The sequence below is a fragment of the Carcharhinus amblyrhynchos genome, chromosome 27, assembly GCF_965287045.1.
Source record: "Carcharhinus amblyrhynchos chromosome 27, sCarAmb.v2.hapA, whole genome shotgun sequence".
Taxonomy (NCBI): domain Eukaryota; kingdom Metazoa; phylum Chordata; class Chondrichthyes; order Carcharhiniformes; family Carcharhinidae; genus Carcharhinus; species Carcharhinus amblyrhynchos.
In genome coordinates, this window is record NC_137350.1 from 30,826,667 (window position 1) to 30,851,792 (window position 25,126).

The 25,126-nt window shown below is 41.0% G+C and overlaps 1 protein-coding gene across 8 annotated transcripts in view; it reads left to right on the top strand.

Moving 5' to 3' along the window:
• raraa (retinoic acid receptor, alpha a) overlaps positions 1-25,126 on the top strand; it is a 575,761-nt gene that overhangs the window by 331,973 nt on the left and 218,662 nt on the right. Inside the window, exon 5 of one of the 8 annotated variants that reach the window (XM_080213768.1) lies at positions 10,405-10,601. The exons of 6 other annotated variants lie outside the window; for them this stretch is intronic. The gene's annotated coding sequence lies outside the window, so the exon portion shown is untranslated. Of the gene's footprint in view, positions 1-6,086; positions 6,133-10,404; positions 10,602-25,126 lie in introns of those variants that run through there. One more of the 8 variants, XM_080213772.1, reaches the window with a different exon arrangement.

The following is a 25,126-nucleotide window of genomic DNA, read 5'->3' on the forward strand; positions in this document are numbered from 1 at the left end:
TTGGCAACATCAGTAACCATAGCAGCTCACCTTGCCATGGCAGTCATTAGCTGGAGTGAACCTCACCAGAATTCCTAGTCGGTGCTGGTGTAAACCGAGTTGTGAATATTTTTAATCCCTAGCAAGGGCTATACATGTGGGAGCCAAAGCTGATGGGAAGATATCTGGCCTTCTGCAATGCGAGACACAGGAGCTTTAAACTTTTGGGATGGATGACTTCAGACTCTTGCCTGGCCCTGGCAGGACGCCCCATCTGGCCTACACATGAGAATGTGTTCCAGGCAGCAGGAGGCTGCCATGTTGATCTGAAAGACTGGTCCACCAGCAGTGAAGTAAATACTTAGAAATAAGACAAGGAGGGCTTCGTGGTTGGTGAGAGGGAAGGCCCCAAATTTTCTTGTGGGTGCCCTGGAGGAGAAAGCAGGTGTTAGCTTGAAGTTGCAGTCAAGAGGGCTAATGATGTCACCAGAGCACAATCTTCATATTTAAAGCAGAATTCCACTGCCTCCTAGAGGATGTACAGCATGTCTGCCCAAGAAATCAGGTAGAAATTGCAATCTGTGGGAAATCCACAGGAAGGGGGACAAGTAAGATCATTTTAACAGCCCACGTGGCTGACTTCCAACAAGCGTGCAAAGGTAAAAGCGGCCCTTTACTGGGTAAGTGCATTGTTCGGTATAGCACGAGCCAGAAATCATAATATCCCAGATTTAAACAAGCAAAATAGGAGCAGAATTAGGCCATTCAGCCCTTCAGGTGCTTCAGCATTTGATAAGATCATGGCTGATCTTTTTGTGTTTCAAGTTCTACATTTCTATATAGCCTGGTTACCTTTGATTTCCTTGCCTAACAAGAATCTATGTTCCCCCACCTTGAAATTATTCATTGGTCCCCACCTCCACCACCTTCTGAGGCAGAATTCCAAAGTTGCACAACCCTCTGAGAGAATTAATTTCTTCTCATCTCTGTCCTAATTTTAAAACAGTTCCCTCTAATTCAGGACTCACCCATGAGAGGAAACATCCTTTCCACGTCTACCTTGTCAGATCATTCGGGATCTTAAATATTTCAATCCGGTCACCCCTCGCTTTTCTAAACGCTGGCGAAAACAAGCCCAGCCTGTCTAATCTTTCCTCATAAATTAACCTGCTCTTTCCAGGTACCAATCTAGTAAACCTCCTCTGAACTACCTCCAACACATCTTCATCCTTACGTTTGTTCTCCGGTCTGCTATTTGTTTGCAGCTAGATCTCAGTCACGATGCCAATGGTAAAGCTATAATTGGCCTCAACATTTCGAGGCTGGGGTGGGAAATAAAGTCAACCAGGGCTCCCGTTCCAGATAGCTAACCCCCATTTAAAAAAAATGAAGTCTTGTATTTATTTGGTGTCTTTCACAATGCTAGGATATCTGAAAAGACGATGCCAGTGAAGCACTTGAAGTGTGATCACTGTTGTAATTTAGGAAATATGGCGGCCAATTTGTACAAGGCAAGTTCCAACAGACAGCAATGTGATAATGAGCAGATGATTTACTTTTTAGCCGTGTTGAGGGACGAGTACTGGCCAGGAAAATAGGGAAAAGCCCCCACCATCTTTTACTTGTACCTGAGAAGGCAGATGGGTCTTCAACTTAATACGCCATCCCAAGATACAATGCAGCACTCCCTCAGTACTTGCACTGCACTGTTAGCCTGGATTTTGTGTTCAAATCGCTTGAACTCATGACCTACAGACTCGGAAGCAAGAGTGTTACCCCTGAGCCACAGCTGGAAAGTACACGTCGTGGTCATGATTGCACTTGGATGTGGTGTTTTTTGCAGTCGATTAACTTGCTAATTCTCAAATGATCACGTATGAAGAATATTTACTAGGGGCAGGGATTGGAGGCCTGTCAGCATTTACGGCTAACCGTTTCAGAAGAGCTGCGGTGAGCATTGGATTAAAAAAAAATTGAACCTTGCAGTCACTCTAGCAGAGTAACCATGAACCTAAGAAGTTTGATAGTGCAGAATAATAGTGATAGATTTCTCTTGCCACCATCAAAGCAGCATTGGTGAACATCTAGGGGGTAGATCACTCCCCCTTCTTTGGTGCAGTTAGTTTGTAGTGATCAGAGGAATATACTGAAATGTTTTATCCTCTACAATTTCTATTTTTCAAAGAGTTTTGTCAGAATTTTCTTTTCTAAGTGTTATATGCAAGTATTCCTGATAATCACTCCACCATTCATGGCTGCGCCTTCAACTGTCAAGGCCCAAAGCTCTGGAATTCCCTTCCTGAACCTCTCTGCCTCTCTATCTCTACCTCCACCTTCAAGAAGTTCTTTAAACCTACCTCCTTGACCAAACTTTTGATTATTTGATTTGATTTCTCTTTATGTGCTAGGTGTAAGAGTCTTGTTTTATTGTGCTGCTGTGCAGCATCTTGGAACTTCTTATGATGTTAAAGCTGGTATGTAAATACTTCTGTTATTGAGGTCTTTGTACACATACACATTGAGGTATTTACTACACGTAATAAAATAAATATTATAAATAATAATAATAAGTCACAATGTTTAATTTACAATGCCTAAGGTTCACTCTCTGACATAAAATAGAAGTAAAAAGTCTGACAACACCAGGTTTTAGTCCAACCTATTTATTTGATAATATACTCACAAGCTTTCGAGGGACACCCTCTTCGTCAGGTGAATGGAGAGTTCTGGCCTCAGAGCATATAAAGCACAGACAGTTTAGAGATTACTGATTAGAATGCGAATCTTTACACCTAACCTCTTGAACAGCAGGTTAGGTGTAAAGATTTGCATTCTAATCAGTAATCTCTAAACTGTCTGTGCTTTATATGCTCTGTCTGAGGCCAGAACTCTCCATTCACCTGACGAAGAGGGTGTCCCTCGAAAGCTTGTGAGTATATTATCAAATAAATAGGTTGGACTAAAACCTGGTGTTGTCAGACTTTTTACTGTGTTTACGCCAGTCCAACGCCGGCATACCCACATCATAAAATAGAAGTGCAAACGTGATGGTAAATGCGCATCTAATTATATAGTTAAGTGCTTTTTGCTATTGCATGTTAGCTAATAATATATTGCAGCTTGAGGTAAAATGAGAACTTACTTTGGGTAATAATGTATCAGAGGTGTTGTAATCATCTCATAGACCACAACAAAGGGTTTTGAACTGTTTTTGTTGTGACCTGAACGCAGAAGCAATATTGCAGCCAGTAGTGCATTCCCAAATAGCTGATGATTTCAGCAAGAGGTGCAAGCCTGAATCATTTTAATATTTTTGCCCTGGGTAAGCTTAGCGCCTGCTGAGTTTTGTAGTTTCCATTTCTGCCACCTGGTTAAGGCTTGTCTGGATTTTTGAACCACAGTCACATAAGGCATCTGTCATTTAGATTTCAGTCCTTCTATTTTGGCGCTTGCATGCATTCTGTGAACTTTGTTCAGATTTCTATCCTAAATTTAGCTTTTGAGAATATTCATAGAATGGGTGCAGCACAGGAGAAAGCTTTTCAGCTCATGCCAGTCCTCTTTAACAGCAAATCAACTAATCACACTGGCCTGTCCTTTTCTTGTAATTCTGTAATTATATTTCTTGTCAAGGCCCAATTCTTCTCTGAAAGCCATATTTGAATCTACCTGCACCTCACTCTTAGCCAGTGTATCCCGCACCTTAATCACGCATGGCGTTTTTAAAAAAAGGTTTCCTCATCGCACCATGTGTTCTTTAGCCGTTCACCTTAAAACTGTGACCTCTCGGTCGCAGCCCTTCTGCCAGTAATAACGGATTCACTCTGATTTTGGACACCTCGACCAAATCTCCTCTCGACTGTCTCTAAGGAGAATAATCCCAAATTCTCCAGTCTATCCACATAACTGGAGTCCCTCATTCCTGGCATGGTGGCACAGTGGTTAGCACTGCTGCTTCACAGTGCCAGGGACCCGGGTTCAATTCTGGCTTGGAGCACTGTCTGTGTGGAGTTTGCATGTTCTCTCCATGTTTGTGTGGCTTTCCTCCCACAGTCCAGAGATGTGCGGGTTAGGTAGATTGACCATGCCAAATTGACCCTCAGTGTCAGGGGGACTAGCTAGGATAAATACATGGGGTTATGGAAATATGGCCTGGGTGGAATTGTGGTTGGTACAGCGTCAATGGGCTGAATGGTCTCCCTCTGCGCTGTAGGATTCTATGATTCTCATGCACGATTTCTGCTCTAAGAGGTTTTCGCATTGATCCACTGTGCGAGCTTAGACAGAAGGGTGCATCAGTGCAAAAAACCTTCTCTTCCAATCATGTCACAAGATCAATGGTCCACGTGGGAATGTTTTGTCAAATACTGCATGGCTCTCAGTGTAAGTTGATAAGTGAATTGGAACCTTTTGACTTTTCCAAAATGTAGAATTCCTAGCACAAGAGGAAGCCATTCATCTGCCAATGTAGATGTATTTTATTCTTTTAAAAAGCAGAGCTCCCTATGTTTAAATTTGATTTGGAATATCTCTCTCATAATTATTTTAAAGTTTATTTAATGGACAACTTCTATTTGCATGACAGCATTGCATCTTTCATGAAGAACAGGTCCTAAAATGCTTTACAGAAGCATAGTCAAAACAATGGACCATGAACTAAAGAAGGAGGTATTAATGCAAAAATCAACGGTAAACTTCAAGAAAGGGTTTAAAATATAAAAGAGGTGAGCAAGAGGTGGAAGAGGACTTTACATTCGGAATTCCAGAACTTAGGACCTGGATGGCTGATGGAATGGCAGCCAACAGACGAAGGAAGGGTGGATAAACCAAAGGCCAGTGACTAGAGAAACAGGACAATCAGAGTGGGATCAGAGGGTGGAAAGAAATTTACACAACTGAGAGTGGAAAGGCAATAGAATGGATTTAAACACGGGAATGAGGATTTTAAATTTGAGTTGCAGTGGAACCAGACGTTAGTGGAACTTGGGGTGAGATAGGATAGAGACACCAGGAGTCACTAAATTTGCAAGGGATTGGAGGTGGATAGATGTCTAGGTCAGTATTGGAACAGTCAAGACCGTAATTGGCAAAAGCATGCATTAAATAAGGATTGCAACATCAGGTGGTTTGAGATGAGCGTAGACATTGTTGTGTGATTGGATGTAGGCAGCTCTTTGGAGATGATGTGGGTGTCAGAAACTCAGAACCGTATTGTGTCAGACAGTTCTATTGAAAGGGAGGTTTTGGTTTCCAAGGAAAGAGAACTATTTAAAATGTTAACTTGTGTGAAAATTAAGAGGGAAATTGGGTGAACAGGGATGGGAATGAGACAAAGGAAGCAGAAGTGGGCAAAGGTGAGTTTGGAGAGTGCAGGGAAGGAGACGAGAGAAAGACTAAAGAGAAGACTGGCTTGGGTTGGAAGTAACTTGAGTGGAAATGAGGGAAATAGGTTTGGTGTGCAACATGAAGTTGTTGGGATTGAAGATCTGGGTGAATTGCAGAGGAGGCTAAACAAATGATCTGAGTCTTAAGTGACAAAAATATTTACTAAGGCCAGAGTTGAGGGTGGTTGATGCAGGATAGAGGGGCTTAAGAAAATAACTTCTGTTCTCCAGGATATGCCTGGAATAGTGGGTGACTTTCATGATGTCTACTAGAACTTGATGTGATTCAGTCATGTAAGTTGATGAACAGTAAAACTTGAAGCATAACAAATATGCTCAAGTCTGGCCCCTTGAATTTGAAGAAAAAAAATTGAAAATTGTTATTTCTGGGACTTTTAATTGTACATTTTACTGTTCATTATACACCATGGATATTTTTACTTGATAGAAAATGTCTGAATTTTGAATGTGGCAGTGAATAGTTGTAAGTGTTAACTGCCTTTCTGCAGTGGAGTTGCTTTGTATATGTAAATTGTGGGTGTTGACGTTAAGGCTGACAACACATCCAAATGTCAAATGAACAGTGAGCTTGATGTGTCATGAGTGTGGCGAGTAGCCTAATGCCAATTCTTGCTTGGGAGGAGCAGAGAGCTTCTGTCGAATGTATAATGAGCTTGTTTTGCTGAGCATCTTATTCTGATCTTGCTTGAACTCTGTTGTCTGGACTCCTGTTTTCCGAAGCTAAAGTTTAAACTCAAGTTGATATCAGGTCAGTGTTGCATGTGGCCTCTGCTCATGAGTGAAGGAACAGAAGTTTCTCAGGGTTCTTGTTATTGATTGCAGGAGGGTGTGTGTGAGAACGGTATTGGGGTTGGTCCTCCAGTACAATTGTTTGGGACTCAAACAAATACTGCTGTGTTGTTCAACTCTGACCTTATGTATGAAATGTTGTCATTTGAGGGAGATACTGAAGAACTGGTCGCAGCAAGAATCAGCACTTTCTGGAGGAGGGGGAGCGAGGAGACAAAATTTATAAAAGGAGTTTTAACAAGCTTATTTTGTTATCCTGCTTATACATCAATTGGCATGTTATTCCAATCCTCCCTGAATTAATTATGTTGTTCTGTGTGGAAGGTGGGGTTTAAATTTGTTTGTTTAGAAATATGTTCAGCTTTTGTTCATGGTTTATTCTCTGTTGCGAGAGTTATATTTGAGATAACATGGGTCTAAATAGGAGGATTTGCATGTTCAGTGTCCTGATTACACTCCCTTGTACACTGTTGACAGTCATATTAGTGCAAATTCTTCCTTTAAAGAAGGTTGTTGATGTGTTGCAAAATATTTAGCATTTGATTATCATACGTGGTCTGTGTGTGCACATACATTTATATACAATATATTTAAAAAGTGGCAATGTCAAAGATGCTTTATTTCTCTTTTATTCTTCACTTGTTACTTGCCTTGTTGCCCATTTACCAGCTGTAGTTATGAAGGTGGGCATGAGTCTTATTCCCAGCATCTCACTACAGCTTTTCTGGAACCAAATACTTAGGAAATGAATAAGATTGATTTAAGGATGTATCTTAGAATAGTTCCTGTTGCTGTGGGATCTTCGCTATTTATAAAGCATCCGATTTCCACAGCACATTATGACTTTGACTTCAACTTCTAGTTTTTGGACCTTCCCTGATGACAGGGAAAGTTGTACAAATGGTTGGAAAGCCCAGATTGCTGGCTTCTATTTGCAAACTGAGTACTCAACACAGTTATGGCCAACATTCCCGACACCAGGGATGGCTCGGTGGCACAGTGGTTAGCACTGCTATCTCACAGCGCCAGGGAGCCTGTTTCGATTCCCGGCTTGGGTCACTGTCTGTGCGGATTCTGCATGTTCTTCCCATGTCTGTGTAAGTTTCCTCTGGGTGCTCTGTTTCCTCCCACAGTCCAAAAGACATGCTGGTTAAGTGTATTGGCCACACTAAATTCTCCCTCAGTGTACCTGAATAGGTGCCAGAGTGTGGCAACTAGGGGATTTTCACAGTAACTTCATTGCAGTATTAATTTAAGTCTACTTGTGACAATAATAAAGAAACTAAGTGAGCTGCCATTGCAGCCTCCAGAGTCACAGACAAAACTACGTTGTCAAGAGGCAGCAGAACCACCTCACTAACTAAACAGATTATCTGACCATCTATCTTATTGCTGTTTGTGGGACCTTGATGTACACAAATTAGCTGCCAGTTTTCCTACATGTGTCAACCTTTGCATCTTTCATTCTTGTTCCGAGGATTGGTGGCCACAAAATGAACAATCTTTCTATGCTGATTTCTATTCTCCGCTTCACTCACTGCTGTCCAGAGGGAGACCAGTCAATGCTCTGATATCCATTCATGCCACCTTGGGTCTGCCTTGGGCACACTTTTAGATGTTTTATCTGGCATTACCTCTTTTTCCAAACACTTTCATCATGTTCGCGTCATGTGTCCCAAAGCATGTGATCTTCCTTGCTATCACTACTTTAAGCAAGATCCTCTTAGCACCAGTTTCCAACATTACAATACTCCAATTAGTACTTAGTGCTATGTAAATGTATATCTTTTTTAATACTTCAGGTGCGATTAACATACAATCCTCTTAGAACCACTAACTTTTTTTTAATGTTTGAAGAAATGGCATTGTCTAAACAGGGCCTTATGAATAAGTTGAATGCAACTTAATAAGAACTTTAGGAAAATGAAATTGAGGATAATGGATATCTTTTAAATGAATTACAGGGTAGTAATCCATCAGAAAAGTGTGGATTGCTTTCTTCAATTCACTTACAGGTACCTGTGTCTTTTTTAAAATTAATGACTCATCAAAATTAATATATGATGTTTAAGGGCCCTAATTTTCTCTTGGTTACGATTGAGCGTTGAAAAGATTGGTACCAGTATACAGCAAGTGAACTGTATACTTGCACTGACTTGTTAAGTTACATTAGAGATTGGAGGGATATATGTCCAAACAATCCAGAGAGTTGTAAAACAGATCATTTATAATGTAGAACAGGCATGGAATTTTTGTTTCAGATTGTCTTTTGAACTATTATAGTGATGCATTTCTGTCAAAATGAGGCTTTGGCTGAAGATGAAAGTAGTACCATATGCTGTAGGGCTGAGCATGTGTAATGTTAATTAGTTTTTTATGTGGCCTTTGCACTAATCAAGGTGAGAGATGTTAATGTTGGCGAAAGGGAGCCTTTCCAGTTCTGGTACCGGGTTCTCTGCATTAAGTGCTCCCAGGTTGGATGCAGCGTGCCGAGATGCAAAGAGAGGCTCCATTTAGTTGCGCATCAGGTTGTTGTTTCAACCTCGAGCATTTCCAATTAGACCAATGAAGCATTTTGCAAATACCTGTTTCAGACATCTCAGAAATAACACTGTTTCTGATGCTGTGAATGCCCAGCCATAATACTGAATAGCAGAGCAGGCTCAACGGGCTGGATGGCCTTCCCCTGCTCCTAAGTTCTTTGTTCCTGTGGGCAGTTTTGTCCAGTGAGACCAAGTCCAGTAGGAATTAGATTGAAAATTATTGCAAAGAGGTTGCAGGAAGCCAACATACCCTGGAGACTTCCATCCCATCAGTAAGGACTAATTAGGCACTTCCACATAGGTGGAAGTGCCTAAACTAGTGCTCCACATCCAAGAAATGGAAGGATACTGTAGCCGGACCTGTCTTTGTATTATTTTGTAATTGTATAACGTGGCACAGTGGTTAGCATTACTGCTTCACAGCGCCAGAGACCCAGGTTTGATTCCCAGCTTGGGGTCACTGTCTTTGTGGAGTTTACACGTTCTCCTTGTGTCTGTGTCGGATTTCTCTGGGTGCTCTGGTTTCCTCCCATAACCTGAAAGACATGCTGGTTAGGTGCATTGGCCCTTCTCAATTCTCCCTCAGTGTACTCAAACAGGTACTGGAGTATGGCGACTGAAGGAATTTTGCAGTAACTTTATTACAGTATTAATGTAAGCCTACCTGGGACACTAAATTTTAACTTCAAAAAACTTTACATCAAAATGTACTTTCAAAATAATTAATAGGCAGGTACAAAGTTGAGAAAAAACTTCTATTCCGTATAGTTTTATTTTCTCCATAGAGAATCTATACATTAAAATGCTGTAAAAGGTTATGCTCTATTTATAATGGGATCATTGTTTCAGAATGAACACAGGGTGGTGTCAGTCAAGAATGCACCAGTGTAAATGCACCAAGCCGAATACTCTGGATTTATAAACTTATCTTGCCTTTAAAGAACTGTAGACATGTGGATTTCACACTATTAACACAGCTTGATGGTAATGAGGACTCACTTTATGTTGGTCTCATGGTCTTCTCATCCACTCCCCTAAATGTATGGAGCTATGGCCGTGTATTGTTACCTAAGTATCTACCACATACAACCAGCTCAGCATTGATTTTTGTTCTGTAGATGCAAGTAGTTGTACCTGTTTGATTTTATATATCAATAGATAATACAGAAAGTTATTAATTTGAGATGCTTTTATTTCTGATTGATGTGATGTCCTTTCTGCAAACGTATTTTCTTCGGTGACTCCTGGTGGTGCAGCAGCAAAGGTAAATGAGTGGAGGGCGTGCAAACTATTTGTGGGGAATTGGGGATGACTAAAGCAAGGGAGAAAGTGGCAACTGTTTTCCAAGATACATGAAATTCATAGCTGGAGAGTGCATATATGCATTTACCAGCGTGTTGATCAAAGCATGTGAAGAGTTGATGAGAAAGTAGGGTTTGAAAATTTCGCTTTTTAAGGCTGAATGTTCAGATCAATGTTTGATTCAGTAGAGTTAACAGACAAATTAGACTTGACTTCATGCACTAAAGGAGCCTTGATAGTGAATCAGTACAACGCTCAGAATCCGTCTTAAATGGATGTAGCTTGTGTTTAGGGAATGGAAGCCCTTCTTTGTGATTTTTCAATGCAGGAGTGTTTTCCGAATGTCGTTATTACATTTACTTTTATTTTTTCCGTCTCTTTTGAAGGAGGATACTGTGTTCGGTTAACTGAACAATCCTTCAGGATCTTACTCAAATAGTTATTCTTCAAATTGAATGAAGGCAAGCATCACAACAAGGCCCATCTTGTCCTTCACTGACATTCACAGTTGTCAGCAAAAGGCTCACTGAATAGCAATCAGGAGATGGAACCCCAGCAAATTTAACCCTTTCTTTACCTTCATGTGAGTATGCTCTCTACTTGCATTCCAGGCTGAGATTGGCTAACTCAGAGCAGGGAATGAAGCCGAGCAAAACCAACTGTTTTTATTTTTTGCTGGCTGCCGTAGGTCAGTACTTTGGGTTAAAAACATAAGAAATAAAAGCAGGAATAGACCACATGGACCAGGGAGCCAGTTCAACCATTCAGTATGTTCGCACTTGATCTTTGGCTTCAACTCCACTTTATCACTCCCTTCCTATATCCCTTGATTCACCGAGAGAGCACAAATTTGTCTATCTCAGCCTTAAAAACGATGAAACATCCACAATCCTCTAGGGTACAGATTCTCAAGCCTTTGAGTGTAAAGATTTCTCCTCATCTCAGACCTAAATAATAATAGAATCCCTACAGTGCAGAAGGAGGCCATTCGGTCCGTTAAGTCTGCGCAGACTCTCTGGAAGAGCATCTTACACAGGCTCACCCCACACCCTATCCCCGTAACCTGTAATCCCCCTAATTTACACATCGTGGGACACTAAGGGTCAATTTACATGGCCAGTCTACCTAACCTGCACATCTTTGGAATGTGGGAGGAAATGGAGAACCTGGAGAAAACCCAAGCACACACGAGGAGAACATGCAAACTCCACACAGACAGTCACCTAAGGCCGGAATTGAACCCAGGTCCCCAGCACTATGAGGCAGCAATGCTAACCACTGTGCTGCCCCTTTAACTGTGCCCCATGCTCTAAATACCCCAGCAGGAGGAAGCATTGTCTCAATGCCTTCCCTGTCAAACTCCTTCAGAATTGAGACTTCTAGCATCTGCAGTGTTTTGCTTTTGCTCCAAATATTGTTTGCTTCTGGAATCTCTAATTCCAGACTCCAGCAAATTTGGATCCAATTTATGCAGCCTCTCATCATCTGGTAAGCCCTTTATCCCAAGGATCCATCCAGAAAGTTCCACCCAAATGTAAAGAGGACAGTGCACTAATGTCAGTTTTCAACAATTACATAATTTGATGTAGTTTAAATCTTTTCTAAACCGTTGTTCCCCTCCCCCATCTGCCTTGAAGGTATAGACAGCTTCTTTCTGAGATCTGATTTCACAAGAGCAAATTGTCCTTCAGTTTCTTGCACTAATGGTTTGAGACACCTCGGGATATTTTGTTACACTAAAGGTGCTATACAAATGCTTGTTATGTGTCATGATGAGTATTTTGTCGATGACATTACAGCTGATGTTGCCTCAATATACTTCCAGACATTGTTACTGAATAGCAATGAGGGAGGGAACCCAGGCAGATTTTCTCTTTGCTAACTGTGGATTTGTGACGTCTTTCATAGGACCCTTACCCATTGAGGGGATTATGAGCAGCTTCATGAGGCCTGGCTAAGTTTTATAAAAATTGAATTTGCCTGACAAACAAAAGTTTCCGTGAATCCATATGGATTAGCAATGAGCAGAGATATGAAGTCTTCAGAGAAAATCACTTGTCTGTTGCAGAATTAAGAACATAAACAAGGAAATCCACGCTTTTGCTTGTACTGAATTACCTTTGGGGCACTATAGCTTATTGTGAGAAGGAAAAAAACACAAAAGCAAGTTTTTGTTGCTTAACTTAAGCAGTTTCTGAACTTTTTACTTAACTAGAAATCATGACATGTTGTATTGCTACTTTGCCTCTCACTAATACTGTCATAAAGTGATAATATCCACAGTTAAGCTCACAACCATCCAGAGAAACCGTGTTTTCTTCAGGCATTTAGAAGCTTCGTGAAGCTCAGCTTGCTTTTGGAACCACACTGTGATTTAACTTTCTGTGTTAGTCAATATAATGATGATTTATTTGTAGATATATTCACAGATTTATAAAATCAATTTTTCTTTTTTAATAAGTTAAATGTCAAAATTGTCTGGACAATGGGCGCCCTCCCACCTGCTGTTTTTAACCTCGGGCATCTGTTTAAGAGAATAATGGAATGCGTGATAGATAGTGCTTTCCATTTGTCAATAATGGTGGAAGGAATCTGCTGTTTATCCAACAAGATTAAAGCTTGGAGCACATGTTTGTTGAAAATAAAAACTAGAGATTGCTCCCTTTGCTAGGACGTAGGAAAATTCTGCCCCTGACCATGTGTCTTCAGTTTTCTTATGACAACTTACCCAACTGTTGTACCAGCTTGTTGAATGTCAGCCAAGACAACAATCACTGCATCAAGATTTAGCATTAAGGCGTTGCACACCAATGGCTTATCGTTGACGTAGAGATGCCAGCGTTGGATTAGGGTAAACACAGTAAGAAGTCTCACAACACCAGGTTAAAGTCCAACAGGGTTATTTGGTAGCACAAGCTTTGGCAGCGAAAGCTAGTGGCTTTTGCTACCAAATAAACCTGTTGGACTTTAACCTGGTATTATGAGACTTCTTACTATCATTGACAACAGACGTGAGGTACCTCCTAGGCTGATCATATACTAGATAATCAAAAGGAGCTGACTACCCCAGTGTTACAACTTCTGCTTGGTTTCTGAGAGTTGCAGTTGGAATCTAGTTTGGAGTCTATTCAGACTCCAAAGTAGACAGGCAACATGCCAGAGACAGTAAAACAAGAGGAGTGAGAGACTGTGCGTTTCTGTTTGAGCACAATTTTCCCCCTGAACTATGGTAGTAGTATTAAAAGGCCCTTGGTTATCTTAACAGCTTGGTACATCAGGTGTTTTCAGTTTTTCCACAGAGAGGCATTTGTAGTGAGTGGGTAGAACTTACTGTGCTAAAACTTCATCGTAAGTGATAACAGGCGAATGTGAAAGTGTTAACATCGGTTTTAAACATGTGTTTTAGTCTGCTTCCGGTCGCTGGTTAGAAACACCTGTGATGAATGCAGTGTATATATACACTCTGTTGAATCTACTTGTAATTTTGTACTATAGATTCAGAACAAGAAAGATTGCACTGTGTTGCCCTGGTTGAGCAACACTAATGCTCCTCCCACATCAAGAACTCCAAATTAGATTACAACTTCAGGTGACATTTTTGTATTTAGCTTCCCCCCAGGCAGAGTTTCTGACTGTGGTTTTGTGTTAGAAAGTTGCTATGCAGTCTCCAAACTGGGCAAGTGAGCACTGTAGACTTTGGGACAATAAAATAGTCTGCAAATGAGCTTTTAAATCAAACATCATTTGGGTGAAGCGTTGGACTGCAAGAGGTTAATGCAACTTCAATCCCAAATTAAACCTTTGCGTGTAAACAGGGCTCTAGGCTGCAGGCTGAAGAGTTTCATTATGCTGTGGTATCTGAAAGCTGACAGTGATGGAGGGCAGCATAAAGAAAGCACATTTGGAAGTCTTTAAAAAACAAGGCTGGATTTGCAATATTCTGTGATTGAGTGAAGTGGCTGGAGGGTAGGCCTCGGTGAGATGTCTTATCAGATGGATGACACGCTCCAGACGCAAGAGGAAAAATCATATAGACAATATGCTTCTGTACGTAACAAGCAATAAAGAGGCAAGCAGCAATTGCGAGAGACGAAGAGGCCTCGGAAGCAGAATAAGTGAAGCGTGGTATACAATAAAGCCATTTTGATAGCTTTCATAGCTGGGTTGAACAGGTAGTGGATTGTGGATTCAGCAACCCCCCCTCCTCCAACAAGCCCTCCCCACCATTCCCTTCTCAGGGCTGAGTTTGTAAGTGTAGAAAGGATTATTGGAACTGCACTAATTTAGGTAGGGAAGGCACAAACAGCTATGTTTACCTGCTAATGATTCATGAAACTTCCCATTACGAAGTATTTGTGCATATGCATTTTAATGCAAATGGCAGTGATATCTTGAAAGGATCCCAGTAATCTTCAGAGTAATTTTTGTTCAGATGCAAATGAATCTATTCTTTCTCACAAATGATAGCAATCTCAATGAAATTCATAAGAACATAATGAGGAAAATTGCAAATACCGCCCCCTTCCACAATCACCACCATTGCATAGAAAAGTAGACTTGCCCAGACTGTGTACCTCTTTGATATGCACAGTTCAAATAAATTGTTGGATAGGAAATCAATTTGAATCTTCATCTGCGCACTCCGGTAGAGTGAAAGAGCGTATGGTACTATTTGAAGCAGGATAAGGGAATTCTTGTCCTATCTAATTAGGGTTTATCTCTCAACAAACATCTTGTAAACATATTACAAGGTCCTTTATCTCACTGCTGTTTGTGGGCTCTTGCTGTGTGCAAATTGACTCCACTGAATCTGTCTACATTTCCTGCTGCCTCGGAAGAGCAGCCAGCATAATCAAGGATGCCACGCACCTTGGACATACTCTCTTCCACCACCTTCTGTCGGGGAAAAAGGTACAATAGTCTGAGGTCACGTACCAGCTGACTCGAGAAGAGCTTCTTCCTTGCTGCCGTCAGACTTTTGAATGGACCTACCTCATACTAAGTTGATCTTTCTCTACACCCTCATTATGACTGTAACACTACATTCTGCACCCTCTCCTTTGCTTCTATATGAACGGTACGTTTTGTCTGTATAGCATGCAAAAAAACAGCACTTTATTGTCACATGTATACTCATAGATGTGACAATAGTAAATCAAATCAGAATGACTGCTGCCTCACAAAAAACAAAGTTTCTACTTTGTTTTCTGGGAAGTTCTGAAATCATTTAAAAAAAACTATATAAAAACAGCTTAAAATTCTCATCCTTATACATTAGCCCCTTCAGGACATTTCATTCGTGAGTTCTGCAAGGCTGAGAACCTCTCCATTGAGAGAGAAACCTCAGTCAGATAGAACAAGAACTCTCCAGTCCTCCAACTCTGGCCTCTTGTGTGTCTACCTCTCAGCCCATCAACCAACCAGCTTTTCAGCTTTCCAATCGCCATACTCTAGAATTTCCTAAATAAGCAGCCTTTCCACTTTCTTATCTTCTTTCTACTTGAAATAACACCTTGTCATAAGTTTTGTTAATTTCTACACTTAAAATGAAAGGAAAGAATTTACATTTATATAGCACCTGAGCATGTATCCTCAGGACATGGCAGAGCGCTTTAAAATCAGTGAAGCAATTTTGAAATATGTTTTAATATACGTAATATAAACTTGCCATGTGTAGCTTGATTTACTGCCCAGGCTCCTCATAATTAGCAATCCTAAAAACGTTGCAGAGAATTTCTGAATATTTCTGAGTGATGACAAAATATAATCTGCTCAACAGAAAGCAGAAATAATTGCAGGGCATGGGAAAATTGGTAATAATTCTGAGGTTCTTTTTCGGAGGGGTTCTGGTCTCTAACTCATTTTGTGACATCTACACAGCTGGAAGATCCAACTACCCAGTGTTAAGACATCACCAATGTGGCCCCGCTTGCTCACCGCATCCCATTTGCGTCAATGGAGGAATGCTGCAATGTTTCACCAGACACACAGTTGAAAAACCTCAGTGCCTGATTCACATTTGTTTAGAATGAGCCTGCAGAATTGCTTTCACCTCAAAATAAAAGCCACAGCCTTGGTTTCCAGCACCCACAGAGAACTTGTGAAACAAGTACTCAATTTTGCATGAAATTGAGATTCTTGCTTGGCACATTCTGAGGGTGCCCGCCAAGCACTGAGAGCATGAGAGCAGCATTTGTTTTTTTTAGACTGGTTGCACCAGTGAAAGCAAAGTTGGCAGGAAGTTGGTGACCTTTTACATTGCAGTGCCTGCAGATTGACCCTGATGTAAAACCTACCCAGGAAGTGGGTTTGCTTAAAGCTGGAGCTGATTAGGAGTGCAAAATTCAATGAGTTTACATTAGAGTGGGTAATCAGATTTGGGGAAATAATAAGTATACTCTGACCTCTGACCACAAGACTAAGTAGGGCATGAAATTATTCCATGTGGGACAAAATAAATTACTTGACTATGTTTCCACTAATGTGCATCCACCATTTTGGGAGTGTGCACAGCTAAACAAATTATTTTTTAACCCTGTTTAGTTACTTGGACGAGGGTAATGGTGAGCTCTTCTGGTGTATCATTTGACTACTAGGGTTCATCTGTTCACTATTTGCAATTCCTACTGCAAAGTGTGTGTGTATGGCTTTTGATTTGACTTGATTTATTATTGTCACGTGTATTAGTATACACTGAAAAGTATTGTTTCTTGCACGCTATTATAGACAAAGCATACTGTTCATAGAGAAGGAAACGAGAGAGTGCAGAAGGTAGTATTACAATCATAGGGTGCAGAGAAAGATCAACTTAATGCAAGGTAGGTCCATTTAAAAGTCTGATGGCAGCGGGAAAGAAGCTGTTCTTGAGTTAGTTAGCAGGTGACCTCAGACTTTTGTATCTTTTTCCCGACAGAAGAAGGTGGGAGAGAGACTGCCCGGGATGCGTGGGGTCCTTAATTATGCTGCTGCTTTGCCGAGGCAGTGGGAAATGTAGACAGAGTTAACGGATGGAAGGCTGGTTTGCTTGATGGATTGGGCTACATTCATGACCTTTTATAGTTTCTTGCAATCTTGGGCAGAGTAGAAGCCATTCCAAGCTGTGATACAACCAGAAAGGATGCTTTCTATGGTGCATCTATAATAGTTGGTGAGAGTCGTAGCTGACATGCCAAATTTCCTTAGCCTTCTGAGAAAGTAGAGGCGTTGGTGGACTTTCTTAACTATAGTATTGGCATGGAGGGGCCAGGACAGGCTACTGGATGAGAGGGAGCATGATGATGCCTTCTATGACTGAAAGCTACTGGCACTCCAGTTTTGGCTCACATAAAGAATGCCTGTTTGGACAAAATAAAAAATGATATGAGTGCAACCACTGAGCTCTAAGCCAGAAAATTGTGGCCTCAGCAGAGATTTGAACAAATAATCATGCTGAGGGAGTGTTGCATTGTCAGTTGGCACATTAGAATGTTTGGCGGGGGTGCAGTTTACTTTCTCAGGTGGACAAAGAAGTGCTACTGATAGTCTCCAAAAAGAGTCGGGAGTTTTTCTCCGTGTTTAGGCATTACAGTTACATTATAACATCTATAATGTTGCAGTGTTATGGCAGTGAGAAACTGTCTCCATGTGAAGCAGTTGGCAGGATTAGATAGTCTCTGGATAAAATGCCATTTTACTGCAACCCCTTCTGAACTTGACTTTTTTTAATTAAGACCAGGCTGAAACTATAGTGGAAGGTGGTGAAATATTCATTCAAGCAGTGAACAACCCTGATTCAATGATCATAATGTAGAGGAGAGTGGAAAGATGTCAGGTTTTAGTGGGATATGTAGAGTACTCAGAATGACCTTTATGACAATTTCAAAGTTTATTAGACTCTTTCTGACAAAAAGAGCAGTCATTTTCACGTGAAAAGATGAGGAAGAGTTTACTCAAAATATTTTTGAATCGTGAGTCATGTGGATATCCAAACCTCAATGATGCCTAGATTTCCAGAACTGAATTTTGACCTCACGTTGCCCAGTCTAGCAATAGATCTGAAACAGAATATTTAAAAACAGCTGTGTACCTAATATTTCAATAACCTGAGAATGTGCAAAGATAAAACCAGTTATCTGAAAGAACTTCCTTTCACCTGCTTTCATCTTCAGGAAGCAATTGAAAGCTTCAACACTGGTTAAACTATGATACATTGGCCCTATTAAAGGACCAGACTGAGATGGGATGACCCATGAATTGTTGTTGCTATCTCCTTTGATTACTGCCTGCTTTCAGTTTTTACATTTGTACTTTCAAAGTTTACATTTGTTACTGAGGACAGGAACTTGATTGCGGATAGTTTTTTTCACGTTGCACTGGAATGAAGCAGGCAAGAAAGAAGCTCAGAAATACAAACATTACCTTAAAAGAAAAAGTTGCGTTGCTATAGGAAGATAAAAGGAGAACAGAATGGGAAAGTGTTAACTTCAGAAGCACGTGTTGATGTAATTATGATGTAACATATCATGAAATCCACTGACCTTTGTGTTCCTGGGTATTAAACTCACAGCCTGTGGAGATTGTAACATTTAAGGAATTGGATGTTCCTGCCCAGTAACAAGGGTGGGACCTTCTGGGAGTGTTTTTAATAGGTCAGCAGATCAGTTTGAGGGTGGGTGAACACCTCTTCATGAGGCAATCAGTTTAAGACAGATTTCCAGCCAACCAACAAATGTTGCAAAGATAAAAGTGGCAGAAACAGGTCCCAATAAAGTTAAAGAGAGAAAGCCTTTATGCTAAGATCAAACGTCAGATCAAGCCCAAGATTGGATGCAATGCCTTATCTTGTCAGCTTGGATCTTGTTTGTCTCACTTGTGGGGACCATGAATTGAATTCAATTGGAGTTTGAATTTGGATTTTGGAGCAAGCAAGGGATGGATTTGGGGTTGGCCGGTCCACTCTGAGCATTGGCTTTGCAACTTTAAGGATGGAGTAAAATGTGTTTAAAAGAGAAAGCCATTGTGGATCAGTCATGTTCCATTTGGCACAGCCAAAGATCTAAAAGTGTGCTTGTGAGCTTGTGTTTGAATGTGCTCAGGAATCAGGGAAACGAATCTCTGAAAGCGAGATTGAAGCCCTTTGAGGTGAGCCATTGTTAAAGCCGTCCTTGTGACTTTTGGAGAGAATTTGAAGGAGAAATCTTTGAAGGTAAAGTTGGGAATCCCTTGCGAGATGAAGGTTGGTATTCAGTAATGTCTGGGTGGGTACTTGAGAAAACCATCGTCTCTTCCTGGTTGCATTTGACATTTTCTCTGTGTCCAAACACAGTTTGTCCATTCGTTCACATGGACCTCATGTTTGTTGGAAGATACATATTGCAAATTATTTTATCTTTCTGAACTTGTTTAGTGAATTTTGTTTTTGTTTGTTCAAAACCTATGAAATCCTGTGGCTTTATTCCAAAAGCAGGTGTGTCTTGAATCTCAACCTTTATCTGCTTTAAACAAGACATTATTGGTCCCTAACCTGATCTCCCCCAACACTCCCGGGGTCTGGCCAGGGCTCGAAAATAAAACATCACATGATTGAATAATAGAGACCTGGACGGAGTTCCTAACGTGTAGTTTTAAGTTTATTAGTGTCACAAGTAGGCTTACATTAACATTGCAATGAAGTTACAGTGAAAATCCCCTAGTCACCACACTCTGACACCTGGTATTCTGGGTACAATGAGGGAGAATTTACCATGACCAGTGCATCTAACCAGCTCGTCTTTTGGACTGTGGGAGGAAACTGGAGCATTTGGAGGAAACCCACGCAGACACGGGGAGAACATGCAGACTCTGCATAAATAGTTGCCCGAGCTGGGAATCAAACCCGGATCCCTGGCGTTGTGAGGCTGCAGTGCTCATCACTGGGTCACTATGCCACCCATAAATATAGAACAGTGATTGTAAAAATAACAGTCTCGGGCAGCATTTGAGAGAACAGACAAACCCCAAAGCGCCCCATCTGGATGTCAAACATATGACAAAATGAAGACCTATTGAGAATGAGTTGAACAAGACAATGGAGTTTATGCTAACTTAAGTCTTTTGAATTTCTGAGTATGTCTATCTTTCATGACCTGCACATCATTTGGTTGTGCTTATGTCTATGTAATTTCCCACGTTATGGAGGACCTTATCTCTCTTGCTCAACTCCCTTAATATCCACCGCTTCCCCTCCTCATGTCAACCGATCATCTGTGGAGGGTTTTTCTACTGCTTATTCACATAACTTGATTGAATCTCATCTGTTATCATTCACGTATCACTGACAATTGTTTTCCTCTGGTTCCCAATGTATTATTGAGACAGAAATGTTTATCTGATTGCATGGGCAGACTTCAGGGGAGGCTTATTCAGCAAATATTTTGAGTGGCAATCTGCTGTTTGGTTCTGTATATAATTTATCACTTGTGCTGGTTTCTTTTCAATTAAAAATGTGCAAAATAAATGACTCTGCAGTTCCGTGTTGAGAAGCGTGAACATTGTGAAATCAAAATAGTCAGTAAATTGTGGAATGGTAGAGCAAGAATAGTGAGTTACAGTTTGGAAAATGCCATGTTAATGTAATTAACCTGGTGTTGTCAGACTTTTTACAATGTAATTGGGAGCAATTACATTTGAACATCACTGCTTTAGTGGATGAGCTGATGTGAGACAAATACCTCCCTGCATCTGTATTTGGCTTGTGAAGCTGGCAATGGAATTTACTTCCTTCTGATGGCCAGAAACTGTAAGTTTCACTTCTGTTTTGATTATGGAGCCACTACTTGGGAGAGGTTGAACCAGCACAGTTTCTCAGTTTTATGACAATGAAATGAATCACCTCACAAAACAATGCCTTTCGGGGAGATGGTGGTTTAGTGGTGAAATAACTGGGCTGGAAATTCAGAGGCCCAGGCCAATAATTTTTGGGCAGTTGGCAGAATTTAAGGGCTAGCATTGCCACCTCAGAGTGCCAGGGACCCAGGTTCAATTCTGGCCTTAGATGACTGCGCGTGTGGAATTTGCACATTCTCCCGATGTGGGTGGGTTTCCTCCAGGTGCTCTGGTTTCCTCTCTCATTGCAAAGATGTGCAGCTTAGGTGGATTGGTGGAGTAAACATGTGGAGTTACTGGGATAGGCCTTGGGTAGAACGCTCTGTCGGCAAGTCGATGCAGACTCAATGGGCCAAATGGCCGCCTTCTGCACTGTCAGGATTCTATGATTAGCATTGTACACTTGTGGAGGCACACAGTCCAAAAACTGAACTGGTTTGTACTAATGCTGCAGTCGAATCCATGCGGCATCTGAAAATTTACTGGGAGATGGAGAACCAGTGGAGATTTTCAAAGATATTACAAAGATGAGGACATGGGTCATGCTGTCCCGAATGAAGTGTAGTCTGTGAGGGCAGAGGTTGGAAAAGAAGGCTGATATGACGTAGAACCTGAAAGCAAATAACAGTGTTAATTATGATTTTAGCAGCAGGGAAGGAACAAAAGTGGGTGATGAATCAAGAGGATGAAGGAAATAGTTCCTGGGTTTTGGATTGCATCAAGGATGGACTATTACTTGCATTTTATTAATACTTTATTGCTGCCTTTGTGCTTTGGGGCATATGCAAAGATTAAACAATAACAAACTTTTAAAATACAAAGTTTACTTGTTAGGCAAGTATTTTGTGCCAATCAGATAGCACTTTTATCACTGCCATTTGAATCATGTAGTCATAGGAGCTCTTCACTTTGAACCATTTGTACAGATGTGTGGCTATTCACATAAAGTAAGTCATCTGACAATCCACTCCAAGTTATCCCAGCTATTTATTACTATGTGTATCATGTGTTCCTAGTCGCCTGTTATCTTGTGAGAGAATCCTGGTTGTGTATTAGTACAGAAAATAGTAAATGGCAGCCCATTTTGCAACCAGCCTGGTTTCTTTTCCCAAAGGAAATAGGGCAGGCTATAAAAGGAGTTGTTGATGTACCATTGCCCATTTTACACAAGCTTTCAAAGCTGGTTTCACCTTGAGTGTTTGGCAGATAGTTTGCACTGAACCAGAAGAAAATATAAAGCTAGTGAGGGAAAAATTAATCTGTCCCTGGCTTTCACTATTTTGAGGTTTTGTTTGTTTTATTGCACTGACTTGCTTGTCTTTGTCCATGCCTTTCCTAGTTTATTTTTTTCCTAATATTTCACTGAATGATCTGGGTTGTAGGTGGCGGTTACATGATGCATCAAATATTCTCAACATTTATGATTATGATAAACAAATGTGGTCACGAATCAAATACATTCAAGCCAGATATGAACAATGAACTTGTTAAAAGTATTTTACGAAAAACAAGATAGAATCACTGGGGAGTAAGTGGCAGGGGTTAAGGTCCTCCTCATTAGCACCACGTATGTTGTAAAAGCAGCCCTGCGTTATGTGGAATGCTTCCCCAGGCACAGTTTAAAAGAAAATATATAGCTCATTAATATTTAATCCATGTCTTCTCGCCAATTTCCTTTCCATACAACCTAATGGGAATTTTTATTTTTAATGCTGGTCCTTTTTTTTAATGCCAATTTTCTTATTATCCCCTTGTTTCCTGAAGGCGTTTATGCCTTGCTTTTATAACTTCATACTGGCACAAGCCCCCACTGATCCTGGGTGTGTTCTTTTTGCCTCACCATCTGACCATTATTTATTGCTGTAGTCAAGTGTTAGAAGGCTATTGAGTTGTGGGATGAAGGGCCGGAGTGGGAGGCAGTGGATGGAGCAATGGGCAGGCATTATAATGAGTCCAATTCACTTCCTACCTGATACCACATATTCCTACATCCAGCAAGAATCAATCAGGGATGCAAGTCATAGTAATTGTTCCTCTTTATTTGGAGAAGCTATTGGAGAAGTTGTATCTGTGCAGTGCAAACTGAATGAGACCCACCATGTTAGGACAGGCAGGCAATATAGCTTCTTGTTGTGTCTCTACTTATTGGATAAACTCGTTGCATCATCAGGAGAGCCAACTAAGATCTTTGAAACTAACCCACAGTACATGGTGGCACAGTGGTTAGCACTGCTGCCTCACAGCGCCAGGGACCTGGGTTTAATTCTGGCTTGGGTCACTGTGTGAGTTTGCTTTCTCCCCGTGGCTGTGTGGGTTTCCTCCGGATGCTCCAGTTTCCTCCCACAGCCCAAAGATGTGTGAGTTAGGTTGGTTGGCCATGAAAAAATGCCCCTTAGTGTCATGGGGATTAACAGGGTAAATATGCAGGGTAATGGGGATAAGGGCTGGGTGGGATTGTTGTTGATGTAGACCCAATGGACTGAATGGCCTCCTCCCATACTGTAGGGATTCTATGATACACAGTTCCAGCCTGACTTTCTAATGTCAGCTTTTAATCCTTTACTTTTGAATGATTTCAGGAATTTCTATTACTTCTAATCTTAATGATCTTCTTAGGAAATAATTTTTTTAAAGAAAATTAGATATAAAGTGGTCTGGGTTAATGTAGCAGAGGTCAGTAAACAGCACCCATTGCTATTAAAATGATCCAGCATGGCACTGCATTGTTCAGCAGCATTAGCCTGGATGAGACCAACAGGTAGTTAAGGGTGCCACCAGTAGATTATATGTAGCAGAAGTGAAATTGGAATGGAGGAGTTTTGCTGAACATGCCTCACAAGCAACTACAACTCGAGATGCTCTATGTACAGTTACAGTCTAATAAACCTAATTCAGATTTTGATAGGGATATCTAAACTTTGGAATTGACTGGAACATTGAAATTTGATACAGAGAAGCCCAGTTTCTGCATTGCTTTAAGCAGATATATGACGTGGAAAGTCAATGTGTGTGGCACTGAATTTAACTTTTAGTAATTAGTTTGAGTTTGCATAATTCATTTTTTTCTTTCACATGACTTTGCTGCATTGAAACCGAATAATATTCTAATACCTTTGCTAATTACTTGCTGCACCTTTACGCAAACCTTTTGCAATTCACGCACTAGGACACCCAGATCCCTCTGCATCTCCAAGCTCTGCAATATCTCACCATTTCGATAATACGCATCTTTTTATTTGTCCTACCAAAATAGACACTCCCACATTTTCCCCCATTATACTCCATTTGCCATATCTTTACCACTCAATTAACCTATCTATGAACTGTTCGAGGCCTCCTTGTGTCCTCTTCAGAACTTGCTTTCTTACCTGTCTTTGTGTCATCAAAAATTTAGCAACCATACAATTGGTGCCTTCATTCAAATAATTTATATAAATTATAAAGAGTTGAGGTCCCAGTACTGATCTCTGTGGCACACCGTCCCATCTTATCCTGCCAACCAGAAAATGACCATTTATGCCTACTCTATGTTCACTAGCCAATCTTCTATCATGCTAATATGTTAGCATCACCCCCCTCCCGCAACACTTTGATCATTTATTTTCCACAGTAGCCTTTGATGAGGCACCTTATCAAATGAAGACGGCATGGTGGCACAATGTTTAGCACTGCTGCATCAGCGCCAGGAACCCAGGTTCAATTCCAGTCGGTGACTGTTGTGAAGTTTGCATGTTCTCCCCAGGTCTGCTGGGTTTCCTCCAGGTGCTCCCGGTTTCCCCCCACAGTCCAAAGATGTGCAGATTTGGTGAATCACCCTGCAGTGCAAACTAAGGAGTTGGAAAATGCAAAACTAGCAGTGAAGGACCACCAATGCCTCTATTTTCTCAGAGGACTAAGAAAATTTGGCATGTCCGCTACAACTTTTATAGATTCACTATAGAAAGCATTCTTTCTGGTTGTATCACAGCTTGGGATGGCTCCTGTTCTGCACATGACTGCAAGAACCTATAAAAGGTTGTGAATGTAGCCTGGTCTATCATGCAAATCGGCCTCCCATCCATTGACTCTGTCTACACTTCCTGCTGCCTTGGCAAAGCAGCCAGTATAATTGAGGACCCTACGCACCCCAGACATTCTCTCTTCCACCTTCTTCTGTCGGGAAAAAGATACAAAAGTCTGAAGTTATGTACCAACCGATTCAGGAACAGCTTCTTCCCTGCTGCTGTCAGACTTTTGAATGGACCTACCTTTCATTAAGTTGATCTT